At 43.5% G+C, this 12963-nt stretch overlaps 1 protein-coding gene across 1 annotated transcript in view; it reads left to right on the top strand.

The window, feature by feature from the left end:
- The first annotated feature begins 6145 nt into the window (after window positions 1–6145).
- Window positions 6146–12963, top strand: part of prom2 (prominin 2) — an 89399-nt gene continuing 82581 nt past the window's right edge. Inside the window, exon 1 of the mRNA XM_072557224.1 lies at window positions 6146–6219. The gene's annotated coding sequence lies outside the window, so the exon portion shown is untranslated. The remainder of the gene's footprint in view (window positions 6220–12963) is intronic.

Genomic DNA, 12963 nt, shown 5'->3' with positions numbered 1-12963 from the left:
GCCTGCAACGGTAGTAGATTTGCCAACTTTAAGTACATTTAAGTCGTCATTGGACAAGCATATGGACATACATGGAATAGTGTAGGTTAGATGGGCTTCAGATTGGTATGACAGGTCGGCGCAACATCGAGGGCCGAAGGGCCTGTAATGCGCTGGAATGTTCTATGTTCTATGTTCTATAAAGTTCTTTCACTTGCTTCTGTTAGACTCTAGTTCCAAACATTCTCAATTTCATTTTTGTTGCCTTAAATCTGCTTAAGATGTTGCCAGTGCTGCAGCTTCAGTATTAATTTTGTGGCCCTTGACTTTGATACTGTAGCTATGCATTGCAGTGTCTACTCATGATGGCGGCAATACTCACCGTGAATGGTAAATGCTCATTTTTAATATGTATCCTTCTTAAGCTGGTCTTTTTCACAGCTAATTTATTATTTTCACACTTCCCTGCAAGGCCTTATAGCTTTAATTATAGACAGTCATTTCCCTCGCTGCAGAAACCTGAATCAGGTCTCTCCCTGCAGATTCTTCATCTCAAGGGAGACTTTTTTATTCAATCACTTGCTCACCCACACCATTTCTTGCATCTCTTACCAGCTGTGAGCTGAGGGCTTTAGACTGTATTTGCCCTGCTATTCGTTATCCATTCCCAATGAAGGGCTTAAGTCCAAAATGTCAACTCTCCTGCTCGTTGAGTGCAGCCTGACCTGCTGTGCTCAACTCTGATCTCTAGCATCTGCAGTCCTCACTTTCTCCTTATACATTATATGTATGTAATACATTTCATATATATGGATAGATAGATAGATATACACACAGATATCATTCCTCGTTCAAGCACTTGCAGTTGTAAACTAACTGTCTGGATGTTCTGAAAGCAGTAATGTGCTTAAAGTGGCAAACTCACTTGCATTCTAAAACTTTTTTCCTGGATTGAATGGATTTTGTTTGTTTTTGTTTCCTTTAAGTATTTATGTAATAATCTCACCACTGGTCACCATGCTCTTTGTCTTGCAGAGCCAATCACTACTAGCTAATGTTTGGGGTGAAATGCTGTACTAATTCTTCTTTCTATATTGGATGTAAGGACTTGGTTTTGTTCACAGTAATAGAGGGTGAACCACTAGTGAGTCATAAGAAGAAGAGGAACTTAAAGAGTAGATGTAATTCATTGCATGATGGCAATAGGAACAAGTTACACTGCCTAGTTGAGCATAATTACTAAGGCTTGGAGGAGCCAGACATGACACATCTGTTTCTGGATTAGTGGTGCTGGAAGAGCACAGCAGTTCAGGCAGCATCCAAGGAGCTTCGAAATCGACGCTTTGGGCAAAAGCCCTTCATCAGGAATAAAGGCAGTGAGCCTGAAGCATGGAGAGATAAGCTAGAGGAGAGTGGGGGGGAGGGGGGGGGGGGGGGGGGGGTTGGTGGGAGAAAGTAGCTAAATGATATTAGTAGATGTGCAAGTAAAACTTTGATGGATGTGGAAGGCTCCTTTAGGGCCTTGGATAGAGGTGAGGGAGGAGGTGTAGGCGCAGGTTTTACAGTTCCTGCAGTGGCAGGGGAAAGTGCCAGGATGGGACGGTGGGTTGTAGGGGGGCGTGGACCTGACCAGGTAGTCACGGAGGGAACGGTCTTTGCGGAACGCGGAAAGGAGTGGGGAGGGAAAGGGGTGGGGTGGGGTGGGGTCTTTTTGGAGGTGGCGGAAATGTCGGCGGATGATTTGGTTTATGCGAAGCTTGGTAGGGTGGAAGGTGAGCACCAGGGGCGTTCAGTCCTTGTTACGGTTGGAGGGGTGGGGTCTGAGGGCGGAGGTGAAGGATGTAGACGAGATGTGTTGGAGGGCATCTTTAACCACGTGGGAAGGGAAATTGCGGTCTCTAATGAAGGAGGCCATCTGGTGTGTTCTATGGTGGAACTGGTCCTCCTGGGAGCAGATCCGGCGATGGCGGAGGAATTGGGAATACGGGATGGCATTTTTGCAAGAGGTAGGGTGGGAAGAGGTGTAATCCAGGTAGCTGTGGGAGTCGGTGGGTTTGTAAAAAATGTCAGTGTCAAGACGGTCGTCATTAATGGAGATGGAGAGGTCCAGGAAGGGGAGGGAGGTGTCAGAGATAGTCCAGGTAAATTTAAGGTCAGGGTGGAATGTGTTGGTGAAGTTGATGAATTGCTCAACCTCCTCGCGGGAGCACGAGGTGGCGCCAATGCAGTCATCAATGTAGCGGAGGATGCGGTCTCCTCTACATTGGAGAGACTGGACGCCTCCTAGCAGAGCGCTTTAGGGAACATCTCCGGGACACCCGCACCAATCAACCACACCGCCCGGTGGCCCAACATTTCAACTCCCCCTCCCACTCTGCCAAGGACATGAAGGTCCTGGGACTCCTTCACCGCCGCTCCTTTTCACCAGACGCCTGGGGGAAGAACGCCTCATCTTCCGCCTCGGAACACTTCAACCCCAGGGCATCAATGTGGACTTCAACAGTTTCCTCATTTCCCCTTCCCCCACCTCACCCTAGTTCTAAACTTCCAGCTCAGTAACTGTCCCCATGACTTGTCCGGACTTGTCCTACCTGCCGATCTCCTTTTCCACCTATTCACTCCACCCTCTCCTCCCTGACCTATCACCTACATCCCCTCCCCCACTCACCCATTGTACTCTATGCTACTTTCTCCCCACCCCCACCCTCCTCTAGCTTATCTCTCCACGCTTCAGGCTCACTGCCTTTATTCCTGATGAAGGGCTTTTGCCCGAAACGTCGATTTCGAAGCTCCTTGGATGCTGCCTGAACTGCTGTGCTCTTCCAGCACCACTAATCCAGAATCTGGTTTCCAGCATCTGCAGTCATTGTTTTTACCTCGTTGATTTTAACCCTACTGCGAATCCTCTTGCAAGGATGCCTGCCTTGAAGAAGTTTTCCTCCTCTCTCACAAGAATCTCAGGGAGTCCCTCTCCCACTGCAACTCCCAGGTCATTTCCTCTGCCCTGAAGCTCTTCAACCATGTTGTGAAACAATGACACATCTGTCCCTATTACGATTTCAGGCTAGACTCCCTGAATCTCCACCCAACACTGATGACATAATCAAATTGAATGGAACTTAATACAGTCTCCAACATTAATTCTATCAGAACCATTATCTCACACAACACTTATAACACCAGGTGGAGGCTGAAAAAATTATCAATAATGATGTTCAAGCTGAGGAGGAATTACTCTAGGAAAGGCCGAACAGGTTGGGGCTCTTGTCTACTACAGTGAAGGCTGATAGGCGACCTGTTTGAAAACTTTCAGTTTCTGAAAGGATACATAATGATAATAGCACAAAAGAAGGCTATACATAGTGAAAATGTTTCCATTTGTGAGTAAGTCCAAAAGTAGGGGTCATCAATACAAGATACTCACTAATAAATCTCATAAGAGGTTTGGGTTAAACCTCTCTAACCAGACAGTGGTGAGAATGTGGAACTTATGACCACAATTTCAGTTTAAGTGAACACTGTAAATTCTCTTAAAATTAGTCTCTATAAAGTGATCAGGGAGTTAGGAATAGCAGGAAATTCATAGGTGCATTATCAAAGAAAACTATATAAGGACATAGTAGGACAGATGAGGAGATGGTGGTGGGACATTAGTATTGAAGCATGTGCAGGGTGGGCCATGGAGTGCAATCTCTGAAGAAGTTAAAACCTCTCACTGAGCCCACTCCTGATAAAGGGCTTTTGCTCGAAACGGTGATTCTCCTGCTCCTCGGATGCTGCCTGACTGGCTGTGCTTTTTCAGCACCACACTCTTGACTCTGATAGCCAGCATCTGAAGTTGTTACTTTCCACATTTTTATTTGTTCATTTACCTGACTGTGCAACTTAATTGACTGCTACCTATCAGCTCTGGCTCTTGTGGTTCTCGATTTGAACATGCCCAAGTATTAGTCAGTAGTGAAATAATTTGGGGATGTGTTTCAGGAACTGGGGAGGTTGTTTGTCCTGAGGATATAATAGCACATCCAAGAACGAGGCTAGGAAAAGAGGGTTACATTATCACTCCTGTATTGGCTTCTTCCCTTGGCCCCAATATTTGGGTGATCAAATCAACTTACAGTCCAATTACTCTCCAAACCATGAGCTGTTATCCTGTGCAACAATTTTGTAGTGCCTCTTCTATCTGTTAAAAATCCTACATCATCTACTTGTTTATTGTTAACTACCCTAAAAACGTTTATTAAAGGAAGTGGTAACAAGGCACTTGGAAAACCAGAACAATGTTGTCTAGCTTTCTTAAAGATACACTGCCTGTCTGGTTTGTAATCTATGCAATAACATAACATACTAAATAAAAGCAAAATCCTGCAGATGTTGGAAACAGAAACAGAAATGCTGGAGAAACCTAGATATCTGGCAGCATTTGTGGTGAGATGAGCAGAGTTGACGTTTTGAGTCCAAAGACTGTTCTTCAGTTTTGGGTGGCATGGTGGCTCAGTGGTTAGCACTGCTGCCTCACAGTACCAGAAACCTGAGTTCGATTCCAGCCTCGGGCAACTGTCCGTATGGAGTTTGTACATTCTCCCCATGTCTGCATGGGTTTCCTCTGGGTGCTCTGGTTTCCTCCCACAATCCAAAGGTGTGTAGGTTAGGTGAATTGGCAATGCTAAGTTGCCCATAGTGTTCAGGGATGTGTGGGTGAGGTGCTTTAGTCAGGGGTATATGTAGGGGAATCGGTCTGGGCGGGTTACTCTTTGGAGGGTCAGTATGGACTTTCTGGGACAAATGGTCTGTTTCCACACTGTAGGGGTTCTATGAAATCTCAAGTTTCTGACACTTCCTGTTTAATTTACTAGATTTAATTCAACATATTTCCTCTCTCCTCTTCCTTTTAAAGGATGGGAACACCCTTTTTCTGATAAAAATGTGCAAGAATGTGAAAAATAGTCACATACATTTGTATACGTTAAGATAATGTCTTGGGAAACATACAACACAACCATATCTTTATACACATGGCTTAACTTAGCTATGTAGCTTCAATTTGTTGTCTGTGGTTGCGGATATATGTATATGACTTGTCGTAAATTTAGGGTTAATGTCTGTATTTTAACACAACACTTTTAGTATTAATTTGTTACCCTGTTGGACCAGTATTGATAACATGCAGTTCGGATATGCCATCTATTTCTTTGCTGAAAGTGGCTGTATTTCATTGCAACATCATATGATCTATCTAGCTACACCAATGTAATATCTTTTTATGAACACTTGAGATCATGTGATTGTCTTGAACGCTTTGTTCTGGTTCGAACTGCGATAACTGTCTGCTCATTCATTGATCATACTATTTTGATGATTATACCACTTTCTCACCTTCTTCCCAATAGTGTGTCATGTACATGTGTTTGGGTGGCGCACTGCTGCCTCACATCCTCAGGGACCCGAGTTTGATTCTAGTCTCAGGTGACTGTCTGTGTGGAGTTTGCACTCCTCCCTGTGTCTACATGGGTTTCCTTTGGGTGTTCTGGTTTCCTCCCACAGTCCAAACATGTGCAGGATAGGTGGGTTGGCAATGCTAAATTGCCCCACAGTGTCCGGGGATGAGCAGGCTAGGTGGATTAGCCATGAGAAATATGAGGTCATGGGAATAGGGTGGTGGTGTGGGTCTGGGTGAGATGTCCTGACTGATTTTGGGAGGGTGGGGTCTGCTAAGGAACTGAGAATCAAAATCCAAATTCCAGACCGCACTCTTTAAGAATCGTGTTGAGATGTCTCCTGGGTTTTGGATACATGTCCAGCCAATGTCTATACACGTGCTCTGAATTGTCACTGAACTGCTCTGGGGTTTTGAATGAAAAGAACATTTAACTGATGAAGAAGCAGCGCTTCAAAAGCTAAAACTAACTTTAAATAAATAAATAAATGTTTCCAAATAAACCTGTTGATGTTGTGTGATTTTTAACTTTGTCTACCCCAGTCCAATACTTGCAACTCCAAATCATAACATATAACTGCACAGCATTATTGAAAGGAGGATAACAACTGAGCCAGACTGTGTACATTTCAGTGAAAGAAATAAATCCTAAAACGTCATTGCTTTGCTTAACAGGAACTAACAAGCTTGAGTTAAAGTTTAACTAACTATTTCCTTTAAAAAACAAAACGTATGAGTGTGCATGTATAGGACCAGGCTACAGGACTCTCTCTTCATTTTAGAAGTCTATTGTAACAGTGCAGGTAAGAATATTTGCAAGACCTTAAACGCTTATTTGTTAACTTGTAGCTAATTATTAGCTTGCATACAGTATGTCACAGAGCAGGAGAGTGCAGGGCAAGTTTCTTGTTTGTTTTTGCAATTTTCTGCACAAACCGCCTGGATCAAGTCACCCAAGTAACCAAGTGTACTTTGTCGAGAACAACACTTATCCTCTTTTCTCCGAGCAGTGGCTAATTGTAACCCTATGATCCCCATGACAACCTCACCTCCCCTGCCCCCCTCCCTCCGCCGCAACTCTTGTAATTTGGTGAAATCACTTCAAAAACGACCAAAACTGGGCCTTCCTGCAGTGTACAGTTTATAGTCACAATACAGGTTATATTTGGTCATGAGGCATCAGTTTGGAAAGTAGCCCTAATTAATATAAAGTAAAAAAAGATACACACTACTTGATGCATTAATCAGGTTAGAGCCCATATGAGTGTGCAAACAAAGCTTTTTAAAAATTCTCTCACAGGATGAGGACTTCAATGGCTGGGTCAGTATTTATTGCCCATCCCTAATTGCACAGAGGGTCTGTGGGTTTGCTATGGGTATGGAGTCACATATAGGCCAGACCAGGTAAGGATGGCAGTTTCCTTCCCTAAAGGATGTTACTGAACCAGAATGAAAGCAGGCCGGAAGCTGTGTATCTATGAGAAATAGTTGACAGAATGTAGTTATTTTCTCCAGAATGTTTAACTTGCCTGAGATCTTTAAGAACAAAATAAAACAAAGAACAATACAGCACAGAAACAGGCCCTCCAAGCCTGTGCTGACACGTTTTGCTGTTCCATATTGAAACTGTTCACTTTCAGGATCTTTATCCCTCTATTCCCTTCCGATTCATGTATTCGTCCAGGTGGTTCTTGAATGCTGCTATTATTTCTGCTTCCACACCACCTCTGGCAGTGCATTCCAGGACCACACCATCCTTTGTGTAAAAAACTTGCCTCACAAATCTCTTTTCAACATCCGCCCTCGCACCTTGAACCCATGTCCCCTAGTAATTGACCCTTCCACCCTGGGAAAAAAGCCTCATTCTTTCCAAACTATCCGTGCCATTCACAATCTTATAAACTTCTATCAGGTCACCCCTCAACCTTCTGCATTCCAGTGAAATCAAACCCACTCTTTCCAACCTTTCTTCATTGCTAAAATCCCCCATACTGGGCAACATCTTGGTAAACCCTTTCTCTATCCTCTCCAAATCATCCACATCTTTCTGATAGTGTGGTGACCAGAACTGTACTTAATACTCCAAATGTGGCTTAACTAAAATTCTGTAGAGCTGCAGCATAACTCGTCAATCCTTATACTCAATGCCCCTTCCAATGAAGGCAAGCATTTTTTACTACCTTATCTACTGGGCTGTCACCTTCAGTGATCTGTGGACCTGCATACCCAGATCCCTCTGCATATCATACTCCCACAGGTTCTGCTATACGCTGTATAAGTTCTATTTGCACTGACCTTCCAAAATACATTATCTCACATTTGTCTGGATTAAGCTCTATCTGCCATTTTTCTGCCAATATCTCCAACTGATCTATATCCTGCTATATCCTCTGATAATCCTCTTTACTATCCGCAATTTTACCAATCTTTATATTGTCCGCAAATTTACTAATCAGACAAGTTACATTTTCCTCCAAGTCATTTATGTAGATCACGAACAGCAGAGGTCCCAGCCCTGACCCCTGTGGAACACCATTAGTCACAGCCCTTCATTCTGAAAGGCATCCTTCCACCGCTACCCTCTGTATCCCTCTTGCCAGATCACCCCGATACCTCGTGGCTTCACCTTTTGTACCAGTCTGCCATGAGGGACCTTGTCAAAGGCTTTACAGGAGTTGATGTAGACAACATCAACCACTTTTTCTTCATCAATCATCTTCATCACCTCCTCAAAATACTCAATTAATTTAGTGAGGCATGACCTCCCATGTACGAAACCATGCTGTTTATCACTAATAAGTCCATTTGCTTCTAAATGCTTATAGATCTTGTCCCAAGAATATTTTCCAATAATTTCCCTACCACTGACATGAGGCTCACAGGCCTGTAATTTCCTGGATTGTCCATGTTATTATTATTAAACAATGGGACAACATTGGCTATTCTCCAGTCCTCTGGGACCTCACCTGTGGTCAAAGAAGATACAAAGATATCTCTCAATGTTCCAGCAATTTATTCTCTTTCCTCCCTCAATATTCTAGGATAGATCCATCAGGGGGCCCGGGACTTATCTACCTTAATACTTCTTAAAATGCATAATATCTCTTCCTTTTTTAATAGCAATTTAGCTGAGAAATTTGACCAACCCTTCCCTGAGATCATTCTCCACCAATTCCTTCTCTTTGGTGAATACAAAGTATTGTTTAGGACCTCACTGACCTCTTCTGGCTCCGCAGATACATATATATCCTTAATCCTGTTTGCTAATGAGAGGGGCCAGCAAGAAATCATTGTCCATATTGGAACCAACGATATAGCAAGGGAAAAGGTTGAGATTCTGAAGGGAGATTACAGAGAGTTAGGCAGAAATTTAAAAATGAGGTCCTCAAGGGTAGTAATATCTGGATTACTCCTGGTGCTACGAACTAGTGAGGGCAGGAATAGGAGGATAGAGCAGATGAATGCATGTCTGAGGAACTGGTGTATGGGAGAAGGATTCACATTTTTGGATTATTGGAATCTGTTTTGGGGTCGAAGTGACCTGTACAAGAAGGACGTATTGCACCTAAATTGGAAGGGGACTAATATAATGGCAGGGAAATTTGCTAGAACTGCTTGGGAGGATTTAAACTAGTAAGGTGGGGGAGTGGGACCCAGGGAGATAGTGAGGAAAGAGATCGATCTGAGATGGGTACAGCTGAGAACAGAAGTGAGTCAAACAGTCAGGGCAGGCAGGGACAAGGTAGGACTAATAAATTAAACTGCATTTATTTCAATGCAAGGGGCCTAACAGGGAAGGTAGACGAACTCAGGGCATGGCTAGGAACATAGAGCTGGGATATCAATTACAGAAACATGGCTCAGGGATGGGCAGGACTGGCAGCTTAATGTTCCAGGATACAAATGCTACAGGAAGGATAGAAAGGGAGGCAAGAGAGGAGGGGGAGTGGCATTTTTGAAAAGGGATGGCATTACAGCTGTGCTGAGGGAGGATATTCCCGGAAATACATCCAGGGAAGTTATTTAGGTGGAACTGAGAAATAAGAAAGGGATGATCACCTTATTAGGATTGTATTATAGATCCCCCAATAGTCAGAGGGAAATTGAAAAACAAACTTGTAAGGAGATCTCAGCTATCAGTAGAATAATAGGGTAGTTATGGTAGGGGATTTTAACTTTCCAAACGTAGACTGAGACTGCCATAGTGTTAAGGGTTTAGATGGAGAGGAATTTCTTAAGTGCGCAGAAGACAATTTTCTGATTCAGTATGTGGATGTGCAAAACTTGACCTACTCTTGAGAAATAAGGCAGGACAGGTGACTGAGGTGTCAGTGGGGGAGCACTTTGGGGCCAGCGACCATAATTCTATTCGTTTTAAAATAGTGATGGAAAAGGACAGACCAGATCTAAAAGTTGAAATTCTAAATTGGAGAAAGGCCAATTTTGACAGTATTAGGCAAGAACTTTCGAAAGCTGATTGGAGCAGATGTTTGGAGGTAAAAGGATGGCTGGAAAATGGGAAGCCTTCAGAAATGAGATAACAAGAGTCCAGAGAAAGTATATTCCTGTCAGGGTGAAAGAGAAGGCTGGTAACTATAGGGAATGCTGGATGACAAAAGAAATTGAGGGTTTGGTTAAGAAAAAGAAGGAAGCATATGTCAGGTATAGACAGGATAGATCAAGTGAATCCTTAGAAGAGTATAAAGAAAGTAGGAGTATACTTAAGAGGGAAATCAGGAGGGCAAAATGGGGACATGAGATAGCTTTGGCAAATAGAATGAAGGAGAATCCAAAGTGTTTTTACAAATATATTAAGGACAAAAGGATAACGAGGGAGAGAATAAGGCCCCTCAAAGATCAGCAAAGTAGCCTTTGTGTGGAGCCACAGAAAATGGGAAAGATACTAAATGAATATTTTGCATCAGTATTTACCGTGGAAAAGGATATGGAAGATATAGACTGTAGGGAAATAGATTGTGACATCTTGCAAAATGTCCAGATTACAGAGGAGGAAGTGCTGGATGTCTTGAAACAGTTAAAGGTGGATAAATCCCCAGGGCCTGATCAGGTGTACCCTAGAACTCTGTGGGAAGCTAGAGAAGTGATTGCTGGGCCTCTTGCTGAGATATTTGTATCATCGATAGTCACAGGTGAGGTGCCGGAAGACTGGAGGTTGGAAAACGTGTTGCCACTGTTTAAGAAGGGTGGTAAGGGCAAGCCAGGGAACTATAGACCTGTGAGCCTGACCTCGGTGGTGGGCAAGTTGTTGGAGGGAATCTTGAGGGACAGGATGTACATGTATTTGGAAAGGCAAGGACTGATTCGGGATAGTCAATATGGCTTTGTGTGTGGGAAAGCATGTCTCACAAACTTGATTGAGTTTTTTGATTAAGTAACAAAGAAGATTGAGTAGTACATGTGATTTATATGGATTTATAAGTAACAAAGAAGATTGAGCAGTACATGTGATTTATATGGACTTCAGTAAGGCGTTCGACCAGGTTCCCCATGGGAGACTGATTAGCAAGGTTAGATCTCATGGAGTACAGGGAGAACTAGCCATTTGTATACAGAACTGACTCAAAGGTAGAAGACAGAGGGTGGTGGTGGAGGGTTGTTTTCAGACTAGAGGCTTGTGGCCAGTGGAGTGGCACAAGAATCGGTGCTGGGTCCTCTATTTTTTGTCATTTACATAAATGATTTGGATGCGAGCATAAGAGATACAGTTCATAAGTTTGCAGATGACACCAAAATTGGAGGTGTAGTGGACAACGAAGAGGGTCACCTCAGATTACAACAGGATCTTGACCAGATGGGCCAATGGGCTGAGAAGTGGCAGATAGAGTTTAATTCAGATAAATGCGAGGTGCTGCATTTTGGGAAAGCAAATCTTAGCAGGACTTATACACTTAATGGTAAGGTCCTAGGGAGTGTTGCTGAACAAAGAGACCTTGGAGTGCAGGTTCATAGCTCCTTGAAAGTGGAGTCGCAGGTAGATAGGATAGTGAAGAAGGCGTTTGATATGCTTTCCTTTATTGGTCAGAGTATTGAGTACCGTAGTTGGGAGGTCATGTTGCAGCTGTACAGGACATTGTTTAGGCCACTTTTGGAATATGGCGTGCAATTCTGGTTTCCTTCCTATCAGAAAGATGTTGTGAAACCTGAAAGGGTTCAGAAAAGATTTAAAAGGATGTTGCCAGGGTTGGAGGAATTAAGCTATGGGGAGAGGCTGAACAGGCTGGGGTTGTTTTCCCTGGAGTGTCGGAGGCGGAGGGGTGACTTTATAGAGGTTTACAAAATTATGAGGGGCATGGATAGGATAAATAGACAAAGTCTTTTGCCTGGGGTCGGGGAGTCCAGAACTAGAGGGCATAGGTTTAGGGTGAGAGGGGAAAGATATAAAAAAGACCCAAGGGGCAACTTTTTCACGCAGAGGGTGGTACCTGTATGGAAATGAGCTGCCAGAGGATGTGATGGAGGCTGGTACAATTGCAACATTTAGGAGGCATCTGGATGGGTATATGAATAGGAAGGGTTTGGAGGGATAAGGGCGGGTGCTGGCAGGTGGGACTAGATTGGGTTGGGATATCTGGTCAGCATGGACAGTTTGGACCGAAGGGCCTGTTTCTATGCTGTACATCTCTATGACTCTATGACTTTTCATGACCCCTTTTTGACCTTCTAGATGTTTGTTCAAGTTCTTTCCTACTTTCCTTCGATACTTCAAGGGCTTCATCAGTTCCCATCCTCCTAGAACTTACAAATGCTTCCTTTTACATTTTGACCCAGGTCATAACATCCCTGGTCATCCAAGGTTCATGCAACTTGCCATACCTATCCTTCACTCCTATAGGAATAGGCCGCTCCTGAATTCTTATTAACTGCTGAATGAAATATTCCCACATGTCAGATGTGGATTTACTTTCAAACAGCAGCCTCCAATCAACATTCTCCAGTTCCTGCCTAATATTGTTGTAGTTTGCCTTCCTCCAGTTTAACACGTTCACTGCTGTTATCCTTATCCATGAGTATCTTAAAACTCACAGTATTATGGTCACTAGTCCCAAAACTGCTCCCACACTGAAACCTCATTCACCTGGCTTATTTCTCAAAATCAGGTCCTGTATAACCCCTTCCCTGGTTGGACTGTTTTCATACTGTGCCAAGAAACCCTCCTGAATGGTCCTTACAAATTCTGTCCCATCCAAGCCCTTAGCATGAAGTTAATCCCAGTAAATATACAGGAAGTTAAAATCACCCACGACAACAACCCTGCTGTTTTACATCTATCCAAAATCTATCTACGTATGCTCTCCTCTATCTCCCACTGGCTGTTAAGAGGCCTGTAGTATACATCCAGCATTGTGAATCCACTTTTCCTATTCCTAAGTTCTACAAACGTTGCCTAGCTGCATGAGTCCCTGATGTACCCTCCCTCAGTGCAGCTGTAAGATATTCCTTTACCAGTAATGCAACTCCCCCACCCCTATTACCTCCCTTTCTATTACACCTGAAACATCCAAATCCTGGGACATTTCGCTGTCAGT

This window comes from Chiloscyllium punctatum, chromosome 38 (assembly GCF_047496795.1).
Source record: "Chiloscyllium punctatum isolate Juve2018m chromosome 38, sChiPun1.3, whole genome shotgun sequence".
Taxonomy (NCBI): Eukaryota; Metazoa; Chordata; class Chondrichthyes; order Orectolobiformes; family Hemiscylliidae; genus Chiloscyllium; species Chiloscyllium punctatum.
This window is presented reverse-complemented; position numbering and strand designations above follow the sequence as displayed.